Source organism: Schistocerca serialis, chromosome 12, assembly GCF_023864345.2.
Source record: "Schistocerca serialis cubense isolate TAMUIC-IGC-003099 chromosome 12, iqSchSeri2.2, whole genome shotgun sequence".
Classification (NCBI taxonomy): domain Eukaryota; kingdom Metazoa; phylum Arthropoda; class Insecta; order Orthoptera; family Acrididae; genus Schistocerca; species Schistocerca serialis.
In genome coordinates this window covers 126840123-126860796 of record NC_064649.1, presented here as the reverse complement: position 1 = coordinate 126860796, position 20674 = coordinate 126840123, and positions in this window count along the sequence as shown.

The following is a 20674-nucleotide window of genomic DNA, read 5'->3' as shown; positions in this document are numbered from 1 at the left end:
GGATTAATGTGGTGTCTGTTGCTGTAACACAGCAGCGCGAGAGATATCTCAGCGACGCGAGAGGAAATACAGTATCCACGCTCAGTGTCCAGGGAGAACACGGATCAGAAGTTAATCTCTGTTGCCGTTGTTTTGACAGCAGCGAATCGTGTGTCGGCCTGTGAGGGAGACGTGTTGCTCTGCTGTTTGGCTCCTAGATAGGCCACTCTGCCAAGGTTACGCGTCTCCGTCCGGACTCATCACTTCTCTTCTTTTGCGAGTTTCAGTGATCACTGATGTAACGATAATAAACTAGGTAGGTGACGATTGTACCACAATGTATTGAATATTTACATTTAAATTTTAAATTTTTTGTTGCCCCGTTACATGTTTCAAAGAAAGTATTAGACTACGAAAAGTATTTTCCTGATCTTGGAAGAGTTCACGGATCACCTTACCGTGTGTAGAAATACCAGTAGGTGCTTTTTCTGAAAGTAAAAGCATCTTCTCACCGACCTGCATGGTGACTATGATGGCAGAGTGCACACTCATTCACGGGGGGGAGGGGGGTGGGACGACGGCGTTTGCTCACATACGCGCCCGACGATCGAGATTTGTATGTCCCTGACTAAATGTGTCGCGAGATGGCTCCTTCGAATAGGACACAGACGACATTTCTTGTCTTATAGTTGCCCAATCAGATTTAGTATTCTGTCTTTGATGACCAACTCATCGACCGAACGTCCCGCTTCCTTTTCAGGGTTTTGGACAAAAAAATGGCTCTGAGCACTATGGGACTCAACTGCTGTGGTCATTAGTCCCCTAGAACTTAGAACTACTTAAACCTAACTAACCTAAGGACATCACACACATCCATGCCCGAGGCAGGATTCGAACCTGCGACCGTAGCAGTCGCACGGTTCCGGACTGCGCGCCTAGAACCGCGAGACCACCGCGGCCGGCAGGGTTTTGGACATAATGGAGTATTGAATAAGTGAACTATGGAATATCCGATAATTTTTGATGCTCGCAATTCTCTACGGAGAAATTGTTTGTTCATCTATCTCGTTAGCACATGAGGAGTCCCGATAGCTGCAAAATTACAAACGCGATAGCATTATGCCATCTTTTGTTATACAAATAGGGTACTACTTGTTTCAGCACGAAAAGTTTCGAAACTGGATTAATGATAAACCAAAAAAAAAAAAAGATAGAGAAAAGTTAAGATGGTGGCTTTAATGTTTTCTACATCGTCCACCCACACCCCAGGCTAGGGATGCCGCCGTAAACTATGAATGAATCCCAGGGATGGGATCCTGCCCTGATGTCCGACGATGAAAGTGGGAGATTTCCATGTAGACGAGATGGGTCTAGTCTTCTACACTGCTGTACACCTGTTCCATCCAGTAGGCCATGCCACGTGGTAACAGGTCTGTTATCGTCCCAGCAATGCAGTGCCAGTTCTTACGGCATGGGTCCAAAATGGTTCAAATGGCTCTGAACACTATGGGACTTAACATCTATGGTCATCAGTCCCCTAGAACTTAGAACTACTTAAACCTAACTAACCTAAGGACAGCACACAACACCCAGCCATCACGAGGCAGAGAAAATCCCTGACCCCGCCGGGAATCGAACCCGGGAACCCGGGCGCGGGAAGCGAGAACGCTACCGCACGACCGGCATGGGTTCATTCCTGGTTTCTGTCGTCATAGTTATTGAAATAGCTGTGATTGCTTTCCCAGTTTCCTGTAATAACGCAATATATCAGAACAATGCAAAATTTACGAATAAAAATCCACTCGTTCTTTAAAAAAAGTTTACTTAAAAGCGAAAAATTTTAGTACTGCCGCTATGGCTAAGTTAAACTTCGTTTCTTTACCCATTTATTAGTAAAAATAATAACACCTGTTACAACAGAGACGAAACAATTCATTATTGCTGAGTAAGCGCCTCTTCTGTTTGGCGTCATCTCTTCCACACCTGCGCGACCCTTATCCACACCAAAAAAAGCTAGTGAAGTCGTAATTACTTATTACATAAAATATAAAAACCAATCCATTTTTAATTAGCGTAACATTGTTAAGGAACAGAGCTACCTATTTACTTTATATCATATTTTTACATAATTACGTACGAACTTAATTTCATGCATTAATCTGTCTTACGAGACACTTTTCCTGCAGTGGTCTGATAATAGCGTACTGACTCACGCTTCATAAAGCGCGGGGCGTGAGGTGACTTTGACGGTTATGTCTATTTTCTGAGTAAATTAATTAAAACTTTGACTCAATAATTTGATAGTGTTGTTTTGACATTTAACTACGTTGCATGGGTAGTTTACTTGTATTTAAATTTCATACTTCATCATCTCCAGATGTATTCTGTTTCTACTTTATTTACTTAGCGGCCCCCGACGCGATGTTTGCATCAAAATAATAGTACCTATGTTAAACCTAAAGGGCCAAGAGATATTTTTTTTTGCTATTTAGTCTCGCAGTGTTATGGTTTTCTAAAAATTTTAATTTAAGTTTTATTTCATCTTTTTTAAACTTTATGTTTTACTAGTAGACGCGGTGAGATCGGGATTCTGTCCTCACATTCATTTCCGGAGGGAAACAAAAAATTGCGACGCGAGATCCTTTTCACTTAGGCAGTTTCCCTATTTCTTTTTTTAAATTCAGACATATCTTTAGTGACTATGTTTTTGTATATATTACGCTAATTTAGGAAACGTAATCAATGAGTGGTTGCGATAATTCTAAAGCAAGTCGAAAGCAAGTGGGCTGCCATTTCATTGTCTGGCAGTGAGCTGCCTAAAATATTAGGGGAAAATCATTTGGTTTGGTCCTGAATTGTAGACTTCGAAACCAACGACGAAAATATCTGCGAGAGCATGTGTATCTTCTACAATCGAGTTACAACCCCCTCCTTCTGCTTTGTAGCTGCTGAAACGGACGACTGCAAGAGACAAAAATCATCATTGTTAGTCAATCGTAAAAGATAAATTGTGTTCTGGCGCACTTTTGTTTAGATCTTTTTGAGCCCTACAATCTGAAACTACGCAACTTGATGTCGCTCTTAAGTACTACGCAGCGCATATCAAGAGAAAGCATTTTTACTTAATTTATCTGATGAACTCTAAAAGCCTAAACAGGCTTCCTTGGAACATAGCTAAGAACTATCCCGATTAAACCAGCTTTCGACTGAAAAACTGCATTGAAATTGGACGTTTCGTTTTAGACATATGACACAGACTCATACGTGTTAAACTTATAACACCCCTCTGTTTGCGTGGGGGTTTGAAGATAATAGCCCGCAGCTCGTGGTCGTGCGGTAGCGTTCTCGCTTCCCACGTCCGGGTTCCCGGGTTCGATTCCCGGCGGGGTCAGGGATTTTCTCTGCCTCGTGATGGCTGGGTGTTGTGTGATGTCCTTAGGTTAGTTAGGTTTAAGTAGTTCTAAGTTCTAGGGGACTGCTGACCATAGATGTTAAGTCCCATAGTGTTCAGAGCCATTTTTGAAGATAATATTATGTATGCCTCTGTATGTAACATAATCTCACTCTTCTTATTATCTCTAACCCTAAGCTGACACCATAATGACTGCACATTGGTCTTCGAATACACGTACTCTAAATTTACACCACAAAATTTCGCAAAAACTATGTCGCTTTTCTACCAAAGAAATGTTTCCGTTGTCAAAAGAGAGAAAAGTGGCTCGTTGCGCATCTTTTCCAATAGATTAGATTAGTACAGTACTTGTTCCATAGATCGTGAATACAACACTTCGTAATGATGTGGAACGTGTCAGGTTAATAAAAGGTGTGTATATAAAATATTACATTACACAAAATATTAGATGGCACTTAATATTTTTTATTTTTTTTTGCGTAGGGTGTGGGGAAATTGCCCACTTACTATATCCAAAACTGCATCTAACGAGTAGAAGGAGTTGGCATTCAGAAATTCTTTTAATTGCCTTTTAAATGCTATATGGCTGTCTGTCAGACTTTTGATGCTATTAGGTATGTGACCAAAGACTTTTGTGGCAGCAATGCCAAAGTTAGATGTAACCTTGAGTAGTGTTTGACAGACCAGACCAAGACTACGGGCCATTGAAGAGTAAGAGTATATTGGCAGAACCTCAACAACAGAAGTGGCTGCAGATGGCTGCACAAGTGTGGGATCTGTTATTATGACGCCTGCCTTTTTTGTCTGTGAACTGTCGTCAGAAGCGACAGTAGGGCCATTTTCCATTGCGTTTTATGGACTGGAAGAAACAGCTGTTTTCGGAATCAGCCCACGTCCTCTACTTACATCGTCAAAAACAGTTAAGGCAGCAGTGTTGTCGTCATGTCAGTATAAAAACGAAAATTATGGACAAGAGCTATTATTTATTTATTTGGCCTGCGGCAGCTATTTAGCCAGCTAAAAGTTAAATAATAGATGTGAATCGTAGTATAACCCATAAATTTATGACATAACAGCGATACAACTTGGTTGGTTGATTTGGGGGAAGAGACGGAACAGCGAGGTCATCGGTCGCATCGTATTAGGGAAGGATGGGGAAGTAAGTCGGCCATCCTGGGATTTGCCTGAAGAGGTTTAGGGAAATCAAGGAAAATCTAAATCAGGATTCTCGAACGCGGGTTTGAACCGCCGTCCTCCCGAATGAGAGTCCAGTGGCTAGCCACTATGCCAACTCTCTCCTGTAACAGTGATGCAAGTATAAGAACGTTAACGAATAACATTGTTGCCGTGGCACAAATGTAAATAAAAATACACGCATACATTTTTTAAAAAAGTGTTCAACTTCCTGTGTAACTATTTTACGCGTCACCATTAGTTGATAGATAAAAGGAAGAAATAGGGGCACTTGAAATACAACTGTTCCGAACCTAAATTGAAATAACTATACATAAAAATTCATGTTAACATTATAGTTAACATAGTTCCCAGTGCTGTGTTGTTATTACAACGATGTCTTGGCAGCTTGTAAAAATTTGAAAAGCTATCTGGTACATGCAGCATTATTCAAAGAAAGTAGAACGGTGGCACTCGTAGGGAATTTTTCTTCTAGACGATGTAACTGTTGCAAAAAAGACTGACTGTTCCTGTCCCATTTTACACATGCAAGGAGACTGTGATTCATGTCATCTTCTGTAATGCTGTTGCACTCACAAAAAGGAATTGGAGTAATTCCAGTGCGGTGGAGGTGCATCGGAAAGCTGCCGTTGCTTAATTGCATACGGCAGACAATAGGTATCAGCGGTCTAAGCGAACATCGCGAAACTAGGGTCTGCGTGGGTTAGCAGCCTTAACACAGGCGTAATGATAACTTTTGAAACGTCCCCTTATAACAATTATACAAGACTGTGCTTAAACTAACACACAATATTTTTAGCGCAACGCAATCTGACTTTCAATAATCCCTACAAAAGAATGGCCCTGACTAACATTAACCTATACGTTTCACAAATCACTTACCTCACAAAAATCTTCGTTACTCCAACTACTGCAATACACCGAGCGCCACTACTGCCAGCTAAATAGAGGATTAAAACTACGGAAAACACTAACTACTGGTAGGCATAGTTAGCAAATGAAAGATTTTAATAGAGAACAAACAATGAATTTACCTTAATAGTGTTGAAAAATCATAATATACATAGCAGTTCATGACATCCAGTCTTACAAATTTCCAAACTCCGCCATCTCTCTCCCCACACCCACCACTGCTGGCGGCTCACCTCCAACTGCGCAACTAGACTTGGCCACTGTTTCTATGTTTCGATACAGTGTATCGACACGTGGAACTATTTCAGTGTTTCGGAACGGCTGTGGTTCACTGTTTCGAAATAGTGGTGTTTCATTCCGCCCCTGTCTCGGATAACCGGACCAGATTCGATCTCGAGCCAGACACAGAAACTGTATCGTTGTTTCAGAATAAGGCTGTTTCAGTCCACCTGTGCTTGGAACGGACTAATTGTATCGAAACAGTGATGTTTCATTCCGCTCTGTGTCGGACGAGATTCGGGCTCGGCACAGGTACTGAAACACAACATAACACTTCGTGAAACACTTTCAAGAGTGTCGAAATCTTTTTGACAAGCAATAGCATGAAGCTTAAGATATCCGAAAATAAAGCTTCGTTTCTAGCTGACTGTCCTGTTACAACATCTGCTTTATAAACACTAACCAAACAATAAAACAACGCATACTATTCACATTCAAAATAATAAATATGTGAAAATCATTCAGTTAAATTACACTTTTTTATAACATACGCTCCTCCGTTCATGTACAGTAATCATATTAAGAAACGCAAGTAAGCCTACAACATTGTGAATAAAAAAAGGCGTAGAGTGACAGTTATTAGACATATACATAAATTTGATGTAGGTATAATTGCAAGCAATCTGTTTGACATATCACTGATAGTGTAATGGTGAACGGGAAGGGCTGACAAGCATGGTGAATATATAGTAACTGTTCTAAACATCTTGGAAGACAAAATTTTTTTCTGTTATATTTTGTTATTTATTTGAATTATTTGGCGTTACTTGTGAGTCTATAGTCACTGTGCCTATTACCCACAATGATTCCCTTTGTGTGCATGGAAATTAGCAGGATGGGTATATTACCCATACTAACGGAATGTGGGAATCCCAGTAGCATATCCGTTGTTTCTGCAGTTTGCTCCCAACTCCAATTCCGTTCGTGGTGGTTCTTCTGTCTTCAGCTATGGCTGTCCTCAGCCAATTGAAAAGTATGAAAGTCACATGACACGAAAGCAGCGCATTCGCTGCATGTAATACGAAACTGCCAAGACGCCTAAGTGATAGTTTCATACTTTCTGCGATATGATTAGCGCTCTCGAACCTCATTCGTGTTTATATGGACATACTTATACAGTAGACATTCAAGATGATAAAATGTGTAGGTTTATTAAATTACAAAACACAAACTGTTTCACTGTTTCGAAACAGCGTATCGAAACATTACATTGTACTGTTTCATTTGCTTCGAAACAGTTACGTGTTTCAGTTTGCCCATCTCTATGTGCAACGCTACGCGCTGTTAACATCCAGCTGCCCAACACTACAATGGCAGACAACAATGCAAACTAGCCACAGACTGCACACAGCACAGCCAGTGATTTTCATACAGAGCGCTACGTAACGTTGCCAATAAGAAAACATAAACAGCCTACTTACACTTTTCTTGAATAGTGGAGACACGTTCCTGTCCTCTTGCTGTTGCTGAAAGGCATTCAGCCAGAGGTATTATGGACTTAGGCCTAGACATATTAAATCTATAGTATTTCAGCTAGCAGTGCGCAACGATTTGACATAGGTTTCCAATGAGGATAAGCCTTCTGCGCATAGAAGTTGGTTACGAGGGTCCTTGAACCCTTGGCGAAGGAACTACAATATGCTCTGTTATAAAGGGTCATAAATCTGATTCGAAAACTTTATAAATAATGTAAAACACACTTCTGAGAATCCAGTGCTGCTTGCTTTCCATGGACATGACTCTCATGGTTGTCGTGAACAGGGTGTCACACTAGTTCGCCAGATACCTCACACTACACATCGCTTACAGCCTCTGAACGTGTCTTTTATGGCCCTATTACGTGCCATTTGATTGACAGAAGAATCTTTTCCTTCAAGAAACGTGAAAATGTTTGAGCTCAGAATACTGTCTAGGATCCCGCAGCGGACGAATTGCCAGCCTGTAGTTGTGTGCTTCCTGTCTTTTACGCTCTTTGTCGACAGGAGGATTCACGCTCTTCCCCAGTCTCGCGGGACTACTCAGTGCTCAAGCTATTCGCGATGACGGAGTTGCTAGCACGGCGTATTCAGTGCAGAATCTAGTTGAAATTCCGTCCGGGCTCCTCCGCTCAAAGTAGTCTCAACTATTTTTCAAATATAGGGCTGTTGAGTAGACAATATTCCATTTGAACTACTGACGGGTGTCGGAGAGCCAGTCCTGACAAAACTCTACCATCTGGTGAGGAAGATGTATGAAACAGGTGAAATACCCTCAGACTTCAAGAAGAATATAATAATTCCAATCCCAAAGAAAGCAGGTGTTGACAGATGTGAAAATTACCGAACTATCAGCTTAATAAGTCACAGCTGCAAAATACTAACACGAATTCTTTACAGACGAATGGAAAAACTAGTAGAAGCCAACCTCGGGGAAGATCAGTTTGGATTCCGTAGAAACACTGGAACACGAGAGGCAATACTGACCTTACGACTTATCTTAGAAGAAAGATTAAGGAAAGGCAAACCTACGTTTCTAGCATTTGTAGACTTAGAGAAAGCTTTTGACAATGTTGACTGGAATATTCTCTTTCAAATTCTAAAGGTGGCAGGGGTAAAATACAGGGAGCAAAAGGCTATTTACAATTTGTACAGAAACCAGATGGCAGTTATAAGAGTCGAGGGACATGAAAGGGAAGCAGTGGTTGGGAAGGGAGTAAGACAGGGTTGTAGCCTCTCCCCGACGTTGTTCAATCTGTATATTGAGCAAGCAGTAAAGGAAACAAAAGAAAAATTCGGAGTAGGTATTAAAATTCATGTAGAAGAAATAAAAACTTTGAGGTTCGCCGATGACATTGTAATTCTGTCAGAGACAGCAAAGGACTTGGAAGAGCAGTTGAATGGAATGGACAGTGTCTTGAAAGGAGGATATAAGATGAACATCAACAAAAGCAAAACAAGGATAATGGAATGTAGTCTAATTAAGTCGGGTGATGCTGAGGGAATTAGATTAGGAAATGAGGCACTTAAAGTAGTAAAGGAGTTTTGCTATTTGGGGAGCAAAATAACTGATGATGGTCGAAGTAGAGAGGATATAAAATGTAGGCTGGCAATGGCAAGGAAAGCGTTTCTGAAGAAGAGAAATTTGTTAACATCCAGTATTGATTTAAGTGTCAGGAAGTCATTTCTGAAAGTATTCGTATGGAGTGTAGCCATGTATGGAAGTGAAACATGGACGATAAATAGTTTGGACAAGAAGAGAATAGAAGCTTTCCAAATGTGGTGCTACAGAAGAATGCTGAAGATTAGATGGGTAGATCATATAACTAATGAGGAGGTATTGAATAGGATTGGGGAGAAGAGAAGTTTGTGGCACAACTTGACCAGAAGAAGGGATCGGTTGGTAGGACATGTTCTGAGGCATCAAGGGATCACCAATTTAGTATTGGAGGGCAGCGTGGAGGGTAAAAATCGTAGAGGGAGACCAAGAGATGAATACACTAAGCAGATTCAGAAGGATGTAGGTTGCAGTAGGTACTGGGAGATGAAGAAGCTTGCACAGGATAGAGCAGCATGGAGAGCTGCATCAAACCAGTCTCAGGACTGAAGACCACAACAACAACAACAATATCGATATCTCTCATTTGCGAGTCTGTGCTGCGGTGAAAGACTGGTACGGTAATTTCCTTGTATGCAGACAGAAATTTAAATCCAGCATTTAAAATTCCTGATTTCTGTCGTCTTCAGATCCAGCGCCGGTCGGATGCATGAGAGATAGAAGGGAAGGTTTAGGACCCTGCAGTGACTTTACTTATGACCAAAACTTCCTAGTATTTTCGGACAGATATTTCGCCAAGACGTTCTGAAAACTAATTCTACGTTCCAAGCATGATCCTTCTCACGAATGTCTAAGTTACTATTACCGCTTCTTCGTCTCTTTTGTAACAACAGTGTAGTAGTTTTGTTCCGTATCAATATTTCGTGCTTTTTTTGCTTGATATGTGACGACTATCGTGTCCCGTATCGCCAGTTGTACTGTGCTGATTCGTGATTCATAGAATGACGACTGAAGTCTCAGAACTGCGGCCAGATGGCCCAGTTACAACAAGGAAGCTGCGAGAACAACTTATTTTCCTCATACTACGCACATGAGGATGCGGCACGGTGACGAAAGCCGTCTGAGCAAGGCTAGAGGTGGCATCTAGCGTACCTTGCCACACCGCGCGACGATTGATGATGCGGGGGATTTCATCGCGTTGGGCAATCGCAGGCGTCGCTCTAGCAATTCCCGCTAACTAACTCTCTCCTGACGGGCTCTTCTTCAACTCGGCGTTAATTACCCTGACTCACGGGTCTCGCCCGTGGCCGACCTTGGCGTTCTGATGCATAGCGCTCCTCGTGTACATTCGTGTAGAGTTCTGCTCTGACTCACCATCTCGTGAGTAAACCTCTGAAGAACTTGCTAATCGTTGTCAGAGAGGTGGAAATCACAAACGGAGCAAACGGATTTGCTACAAACTACTTCTATCTGATTGCCCAAGTCGTCATGAGATTCACAACAAAAATTTTCCTTTTCCGCCTCCTTTCTTGTAATCTTTTTCTCTTTATTTTTTCCTTTTTCCTGCTGTAATTTTCTTTTCCTGTTCTAACTTTCTTTTCAATTTTTCCTTTCTTATTATACATACTTTTTTCCTTTTCCTCCGTTTTTTTCTTTTTCCCTGATGAACTTTTTCTTTTTGCTTGTATACCCCTCTTTTCTTCTTTTCCTCCTTTTCCTTTCCTGCTTTTCTTCAATTTTTTCCTGTTGTTTACTCCTTCTCTTTTATTTTTCTTTGAACTTTTCCTTACTCTTCTTCTTTTTTATTTTCCTTCTTTTTACACTTTCTATATTTTCTTTTTTCCTTTCCTTTGTTTCATTTCTTTTCCTTTATGCATAGGACATCGACTTGTGCATTTTTCAGTTGTTGTTTAACTCATCATAGCAGCAACGTCAATTTCTCCATGCGGTCAAATTACACAACGCATTTTGGTGCTCAGTTGGCGTATTAGTGATTTCAACGATGCAGTTCCATCATCAGATGCCAAACGGACCTTAAAAAGACTGGCGCCATGAGTGTGTCGAGCATTCAGTTGGATGAGGAGAATGCCTTAAGGAATTAGCAGAACTATCTAATTCGTCCTCATGGTCCACATAACTCCTGCCCCTAACTCGGTTATAGAGCAACGTTCACTCTGTGACGTTAAGACTGTGTAGTCTTGACATCAGACAGACGTGAAATGACTACCAAACTGAACTGTGTGTTATGGCTATGAGAAGAATCTGACCAAATTATTGGAAGAAAAATAATCAATTTACCTCCTTCATATTTCACATTCGGTAAAAAATATCTCGGTACCGCCTAAAATTGCCTGATTTTGATCTTTTGTCGATAGGTGAGTTGTAGTATGAAGGAAGGCATACTGCACTCTCACACTCTCATAATTTTGGAAGTAAGTCTTTCCACGATACAGAGAGCCTTCGTTGGAGATTGATGAACATTCCTCAGACGGATTTTCTGTTCCTAAATAAACGGACGAAGAATCGTCCAATTTTTCTTTGGATATTATCTGTCCGTATATTTAACGCTTCAAGGTCGCATATGTGTTATACAGAGAAGGAAAACTCGAAAACATACCTGTTTAAGACAGTGTTCACCCGATGCATAGAAATGGTGACATGGAAAAATAAAACATAAAACTGCAGTTGCAGGCAAATAATTTGTGCTTTAGCTGAGAACAAGCTTAACTTTTCAAACGTTGCCATTCGCATGGAATTGAGAACGAAATCCCCTCGGTAGTAGTTGTCTGGAAATCAGATGGCTCGCTAGGACCTTCTGCAATAATTCTCATAACATATTACTGATATACCTAAGCTTACTCGCAAAACGTATGACTTACCTAAGACTTCAGGATTGCTTCTCATTTAGCCACCTAACATGCAGGAGGGTACATCTACATGGTTACTCTGCAATTCTCACTTAAGTGCCTGGCAGAGGGTTCATCGAACCATTTTCATACTACTTCTCTACCATTCCACTCTCTAATGGCGCTTGGGAAAAGGGAACACCTAAATCTTTCTGTTCGAGCTCTGATTTCTCTTATTTTATTATGATTTCTCCCTACGTAGGTGGGTGTCAACAAAACATTCTCGCATTCTGAAGAGAAAGTTGTTGATTGAAATTTCGTAAATAGATCTCGCCGCAAAGAAAATCGCCTTTGTTTCAGTGACTGCCATCCCAAGTCGCGTATCATATCAGTGACACTCTCACGCATTTTGCGCGATTACATGAAATGAGCTGCCTTTCTTCGTACTTTTTCCATGTCCTCCTGTAATTTAGATAACCTGTTGTATTTATTTATATATGTATTTCATGTATTAATTTAAATATCTTACATAATGAGAAATAATTAGTGTTTATTTTTCTGTATTGGAGTTATAGCTTTGAGGATGGTAATTATAGTTACTACAATATTAAAAAAACGATTTTTGCGCTCTTCGCAAAATTCTGAAACAAGGTCGCTATTACCTCCACCACATTTGCGTACTTTCTTAATTATGTGTTTTCCGACAAGTTTACATGATTACACTGCAATTCAAGCTTAGTTCATAGAACTTCTTTCAGACATTTTCTCGATCGTTCCGCTTTGGAAATAATAAATACCTAAATCTGTCCATGCGAGCTCTAATTTCTCTTATTTTACTACGATAGTCATTACTCCCTATGTTGGTTGGAGTCAACAAAATATTGTCGCATTCGAAGGAGAAGGTCGATGATTTAAATTTCGTGAAAACCCACGCCACGGTGAAACTTGTCTTTGATGTAATGACTGCCTCTTCAGTTCGCTTATCACATGCGCCATGCTGTCTGCTATTTCGTGGTAACACAAAAGAGCTGTAGCCTACTTCGAAATTTTTCGATGCCGTCTGTCAATAATACCTCGTAAGTATCCCTTACCGGGCGGCAATACTCCAGAGAAGGACGGACAAGTGTAGTGTAGGCTTCTCTGAGCCCAGGCTCCCTACTTCAAATTGTTCAGTGGAACATCCTGTAAATTTTTGCACACTCTTACGGAAATGCCCTACATATCGCTTCCTTCTACGTATATCTCATGAAGATAAAATTGCAGAGATTCCAGTCTACACATAGGCTTATCATCAGGTGTTGTTCCTCCCGCAAGTGGAACAGTAAAGGGAGGGGGAGGAACTGACAGTGGTACATAAAGTACCCTCCGCCACACACCGTAAGACGGATTTCGGAGTGTAGATGTAGATGCAGATAAAGGTGTGAGTGGCCGGCCGAGCGCAGCGCGCAGCCCCGTGGAGGGCCGGTGCACAGCACCCTCCGCCGCTCGCCGCGCCTTGTATCGACTGCGCCTCGGCGCCTTGCCGGTAGGCAGCCCGCCGCTCGCTGGAGGCCGCGGGGCCGGTGGGGGCGGGCGGGGGCGGCGGCCCGCACTGCGGACCTGCCCGACACACCTGCGGCCCCCAGGGAGGCTCTGGAAGAAGGGACAGCGCGGCGCGACGCAGCCGACTCACTTTCCGTCGCACCGCCCCCACACTGACATCCTTGGCCCGGTCCGTGCGTCACGCAGCACCCGTGTCCAGAAATGTAAGCCGTGTACGAGGGCAGACGCTGCTAAACCACTAGCTCGCAGGGGGTTCTGGTCCGACTCGCAAGTTGTCTGAGGTGTGGGGTTCGTCTGTAATTCTGTTATTCTGCGCAAAGGATTCATCTGAGATGTACCCCTTTACCCTGTGGCTCCTGCAAGATGCAATTTCTACCCCACACTACTACAGAAGTCAGACAGACGCTCCTAACCTCCTAAAGAGAAATGCCTGAAAAACTTTCAGCAATAAACATCTTCTGGAGTCGTCTGCTGTAAGGAAATGACACAAAAATTCACAAGGTTTCTTACGTAACTAGTGGGATACTTGGATACTGGAGTAGTGCTAGTTAGTGTAAGAAAAACATGAAACTAACGAAAGTTAGTATTTATTTTGCAAAAATTCTGAGACATAACAGTGGCACTTTTAGTTACGAATTGAACAAGCTATATCCTGGTTCTTTTCGGAATGTGAAGTTACCTTTCAAGGATAGGATTCGCTAATGAAATTTCTGTACAAAGTTTAAGATGGTTGTTGACTTGGCAGAATGGCTGAGCCGTGCCTACTCAACTTGAATAATTATCCTTTAGAATGTTGCTAGGTACGGTCGAGGCTGTCGCGTGTGAAATGCAGTGAAGTGTACTGTTGTGGAGGCAATATGGGGCTCGCAATAGCTGTAGCGCTCAATACCGTAAGCTGCGATGACTGCTGTCTGCGCCGCTCGCTGCTGACAAATAAGATAACTCTCGTTTTATATGGATTGACCTTCGCCAATCAAACTCTCCCTATGCTTTGATGAAGTCGAGGACTCCTATTCGCTCCGAGTCTATTGGCGTGGTACACCAGTCAGAGTCCACCGAAATACCACTCAAAAATTCGCTCGCAGGCGTTTAACTATAACTCTGTCCGTTCACACCGCACAATAAGTATGGCGGACAGCACAGTGAACAACGCTTAATCGCAAGGACTCAATGTAGAGTCGCACTCCGATTCACTCTCGACAGAGCTGCTCTCCCAGTGAAGTACTGGGGAGAGACTTGTTCCGCGCTCTTTCGAGTACACGTAGGAGCGCACACGCTCTCATTACGTGTTCTCGCTCCAAGAGCGACAACGGGACAGCGCCTCACTGCGCCAGACGTGAAGGGATATATCTTTCAGTCTCTTCCATTATTCCTTCAGCTTATGGCGTCAGAAATATCGTCTGCCAATCAGCATTGCTCTTCCAAAACGGGAGAATGACGTTTCGTTTAAGGGGACCAATCTGGAAACCTGTAGCATTGGCGTTTGCTGTCTCCCTGTGAAAATCTCTGAAACTGCGTGCTTTGTGTAAAGAATGCGTAGGCTGGCCGCTCCCACACAATGTAGCGGAATTTGCTTTTAAGTCGAACACGGGGTTGTTCCCCCATTTCATTCGGGCCCACGCTGTCCACTACGGGTGGTCACCAGCCGACATTGGCTGGGTCGTCCTCTGAAGGGACCGGCGTCCCGTTGTGCGGTCTCTCTCCCGAACTAAAAGCCTCTGTGACCGTCGTGTCTGGAACGTATGTGTGCACGCCAGCCTCGAGTATTTCAACCGCGGTGCACTCACTTGTCAATTGCATATCGTTTACATGAATTCATGCAAAATTGACTTTATCTTATCGAGTTTCGGTTCAAATGAAGCGCCTTGATGTGCAGAATATGATTGTGAGGGCGGAACACGTAAGCAATGGTCAGGAGACCGCGACGTCTTACAGTTGTTCTTATTGTGGTCTTCAGTCCTGAGACTGGTTTAATGCGGCTCTCTAAAGCTGCATGCCCTCGGGATAAATTATGGCTGTAGTTTCCCCTTGCTTTCAGCCTTTCGCAGTACCAGCACAGCAAGGCCGTTTTGGCTGCAAAAGCTTTCATTTGCTTCATACGTCTTCCAAAATGAAATTTTCACTCTGCAGCGGAGTGTGCGCTGATATGAAACTTACTGGCAGATAGAAAAAGAAAAAAAAAAGTTTCATACATCTTGCTTGAGAAATATAGAGGTGAAATATTATGCCATAAGTTACCTTTCCGACCAAGTGAAATCGACAGATCACTTGTAAATAAAGAAATGTGTGCTCCTACACAGTGTGTCCACAATCTAATATTTTCTGTTTGTCATTGTCAACTCAGCAATAGTTTCACATCTGAGTTTGTTACTGAGAAACTTTTTTTGTGTTTTACATAACATTTTTTTGGCGATCTTTGAAATTATAGTTACATATCCACGTAGCAAAGAGAAAATTATGAGGAAAATTTCAGTTCAAATTAATTTCCTTGATAATTGTTGCCAGCAGAAAAACATGATGCAGAATTATCATGTTTTAATTCTTCGCTTTGTGAATGTAATTGTATTTAAGCATAATAAAACACGAATTAGAAAACAGACTGACGAGTGGTATGAGACTCGTTTAGATGCCACGATACTTACATAGTGTTGTACTCAATAAAATCAGTTTCATCATGAACCAGAAAGAAGATTAATGATCGTACATTTCTCCGAGTTTTGGCAACACGTGTCTGATCGTCTTCACCGTTCGTACATTTCTCTGCGTGATTTTTCCGTGTTATTGGTTACGCCGGACACGTTCTGTGGCATCAAGGGGTCGTCGATTTAATATTGAAGGGAAGCGCTTGACTTTACGTACCCCCATGCGAAGAAATCCGAGACCTTAAAATCAGGAGGTCGCGATGGCCACAAACTTGATGAACCGCCAAATATCCGTCCGCTGGCGAATCTTCGATCTAGTTACCAGTGCTCGATTCCCATGAGGGCAGAATGAGAAGAAACTCCATCCTGATTGGTCACAACAGTGTCAGCTGTGCCTTCTTGGTAAAGTGTAGTTCCAGCAATTTATCCAGTATATCAAGATAACTGTTTCCTTCACTTGTCTCTTCTGTAGAAATGAACGGTCCCATAAACTGCAGTCTTTGCGAAACCAAACCAAACGTTCACTTCTTGTGCGTCTTTTTGCCGTTCAGTAGCAGCGTGCGGTGAGGTGTCTTTTTACAGCATATGTGGCAGTTGCGTTTGTTGTCTTTCACGCAGATGTGGAAAGTGGCCTCATGAGTAAACAAACCGTCATCCACCAGGTGTTCGTTTTGTGCAGCATTCTTCACGGTCTAATTTGTGAAGCACCTGAATGTGGTTTTTAGCGTAAAGTACATAAATTTCAATATCGTTGATTTCGCACGTCAATCTCGTTACTTAAATGACAAGATTATGCATTCAGACTCGTTTAGATTGTTCTCTGATTCGCTGAACATTCTCCTGTGGTGCTGGAGGTCTCTCTCAGCCGAATTCACTGGCAACATTCACAAGTAAAAAGGTGTTTGCTCTCGTTGGTACTCACTTATGAAATTTGCGAGTGAACTACTGTTGCAGCAGCAGATTAGGTAAATCGCCCACTTACAACAGTCACAAGTTCTTCAGTATCCATTTGTTGTTGTATTTGGATCAACGCTTTACGTTCACCGTATATACACCAGGCGTGTCTACTAAGAATCGTCAGGAGCATTTTCCCTCGTACTTCAGCATGAATCTCCAATTTCGTTTTTACATTGTGTAGTTGGGATCAGCTCAGACAAATAATGCTCATCCCATTATTGACGGAAAATGTCAGTTTGCTTTCCGTTACAAAAATAATTATTTTTAAGGCGAAATTTTACGTGACCATTCTACAGAGCGGTCCCAGGTTAGGCTGGTGCGATTTCCGTTTTGTCGATACGTATCAACAGAAGCAGTAAGGCAGTAGGAATAACCAGCGCTCCAGCAGCTGGCTATTCTTACTGCTTTACTGTCTCTGTTGATACGTATCGATAAAACGGAAATCGCACCAGGCTAACTCGGGACCGCTCTGTCGAATGGTCACGTAAAATTTCACCTTAAAAATCATTTTACGAACTTCCAACATGCTTACTATCTGTTACGATGATTCTAAAATGGGTCCCGCCGGGAACTAGTCATCGAGTGAATAAAAAAAAGTGAAATTTGCAACTGTGGCTAGTTTTTCGTTGTAATCAAAAATTTTTGTTTGTAACGGGAAACAAAGCAACGCTTTCCGTCGACTATGAATGTCACGCAAAAGGTATGGTGAGCGCTATCTGTTTTTACTGACTTCGGCTACACAATGTAAAGATGAAATTGTTGAAATAACACAGGAAATGAGCCTTTAGGTTACGTTATATTTGGAATAGCACAGGTAATGCGCCCTACGGTTCATAGGATACACATATACAGGGTGAGTCACCTAACATTACCGCTGGATGTATTTCGTAAACCACATCAAATACTGACGAATCGATTCCACAGATCGAACGTGGGGAGAGGGACTAGTGTAATTTGTTAATACAAACAATACAAAAATGCACGGAAGTATGTTTTTTAACACAAACGTACGTTTTTTTAAATGGAACCCCGTTAGTTTTGTTGGCACATCTGAACATATAAACAAATACGTAATCAGTGCCGTTTGTTGCATTGTAAAATGTTAACTACATCCGGAGATATTGTAACCTAAAGTTGACGCTTGAGTACCACTCCTCCGCTGTTCGATCGTGTGTATCGGAGAGCACCGAATTACGTAGGGATCCAAAGGGAACGGTGATGGACCTTAGGTACAGAAGAGACTGGAACAGCACATTACGAGTGGAATAGAGTGTGTCCCGACATGTCAGGCCAATAGATGTTCAATGTGGTGCCCATCATTTGCTGCACACAATTGCAATCTCTGGCGTAATGAATGTCGTACACCCCGCCGTACATCTGGTGTAATGTCGCCGCAGGCTGCCACAACACGTTGTTTCATATCCTCTGGGATTGTAGGCACATCGCCGGCCGCGGTGGTCTCGCGGTTCTTGGCGCGCAGTCCGGAACCGTGCGACTGCTACGGTCGCAGGTTCGAATCCTGCCTCGGGCATGGATGTGTGTGATGTCCTTAGGTTAGTTAGGTTTAAGTAGTTCAAAGTTCTAGGGGACTGATGACCACAGCTGTTAAGTCCCATAGTGCTCAGAGCCATTTGAACCATTTTTGTAGGCACATCACGGTACACATTCTCCTTTAACGTACCCCACAGAAAGCAGTCCAAAGGTGTAAGATCAGGAGAACGGGCTGGCCAATTTATGCGTCCTCCACGTCCTATGAAACGCCCGTGGCCCGTGTTTGTTACAACACGCAACTGAACGCCGGAGGTTTCAAGCGTCAACTTTAGGTTACAATATCTCCGGATGTAATTAACATTTTACAATGCAACAAACGGCACTGATTACGTATTTGTTTATATGTTCAGATGTGCTAACAAAACTAACGTGTTTCCATTAAAAAAAACCTAGGTTTGTGTTAAAAAACATACTTTTGTGCATTTTTGTATGGTTTGTACTAAACAATTACACTAGCCCCTCTCCTCACGTTCGGTCTGTGGGATCGGTTCGTCAGTATTTGATGTGATTTACGAAATATATCCAGCGGTAACGTTAGGTGACTCACCCTGTATACACACACTGAAGAGCCAAGAGACTGGTGCACCTGCCTAATATCGTGTAGGGCCCCTGCGAGCCATCCAGAAGTGCCGCAACGGGACGTGACGTGGACTCGACTAATGTCTGAAGTAGTGCTGGAGGGAATCGACACCATGAGTATTGCAGGGCTGTCCATAAATCCATAAGAGTACGTAGGGATGAAGCTCTCTTCTGAACAGCACTTTGCAAGGCATCCCAGATATGATACAGTTCACGTCTGGGGAGTTTTGTGACCAACGGAAGAGTTTAAACTCGGAAGAGTGTTTCTGGAGCCACTCTGCAGCAATTCTGGACGTGTGGGGTGTCGTATTGTCTTGCTGGAATTGCCCAAGTCGGTCGAAATGTACAATGGACACGAATGGATGCAGATGATCACACGGGATGCTTACGTACCTGTCACCTGTCAGAGTCGTATATAGATTTATCAGGGGTCCCATATCACTCCAACTGCACACGCCCCACACCATTACAGAGCCTCCACCAGCTTGAACAGTTCCCTGCAGGGTCCATGGATGCCATGAGGTTGTCTCCATACCCGTACACGTCCATCCGCTCGATACAATTTAAAAGGGAGACTCGTACGACCAGGCAACATGCTTCCAGTCGTCAACAGTCCAATGTCGGTGTTGACGGGTCCAGGCGAGGCGTAAAGCTTTTTGTCGTGCAGTCACGAGTGTTCCTTCGCCTGGAAAAGCCCATATCGATGATGTTTCGTTGAATGGTCCAGTATTGAAATCTGCAGCAACTTGCGTAAGGATTCAGTCACGCTGAAAGATTCTCTTCAGTCGTCGTTGGTCCTGTTCCTGCAGGATCTTTTCCCGGCCGCAGCGATGTCGGATACTCGATGTTTTTCCGGATTCCTGGTGTTCACGTTACAGTTGTGAAATTGTTTTACAGGAAAATCGCTTCTTCATCGCTACCTCGGACAGGGTGTGTCCCATCGCTCGTGAGCCGACTAACACACCACAGTCAAACTCAGGTAACTCCTGATAACCTACCATTATAGCAGCAGTAACCGAGCTAAGAACTTCACCAGACACTTGTTGTCTTATATAGGAGTTGCAGAGCGAAGCGCCGTCTAATGCCTGTTTACATACCTCTGTATACGAAAACGCATGCCTATACCAGTTTCTTTGGCGCTTCAGTGTATATGAATGGATACTTAAGGCCAGGTAAAGAGCGAAAATATGATCATGGATTACCATTCCATCGACTATGACAGCATTTGGTCATTTCAGTTGGACGACAAGCTCGGAATGGGTAAGTGCAAGGAATGTAGTTGGCTGCGTCCTCTTGAAAGCAAACCATCCATTATTAGCCTTAAGCGAGTTAAGAAAGCCTCAGAAGACAAAACTGTGCGTAGCCAGGCAGGAATTTGAGTTGTGAGCCTCCAGAATACAATTACTGTGTGCTAAACCAGTGCGTGCTCTTACTCGACAGAGAAAGGGGGGAAAGAAAAGCTAATAATTTTCCTCTGTAAACCTCCGTATGTTCAATGTTGTTGTTATTGTGGTCTTCAGTCCTGAGACTGGTTTGATGCAGCTCTCCATGCTACTCTATCCTGTGCAAGGTTCTTCATCTCCCAGTACTTACTGCAACCTACATCCTTCTGAATCTGCTTAGTGTATTCATCTCTTGGTCTCCCTCTACGATTTTTACCCTCCACGCTGCCCTCCAATGCTAAATTTGTGATCTCTTGGTGCCTCAAAACATGTCCTACCAACCGGTCCCTTCTTCTTGTCAAGTCG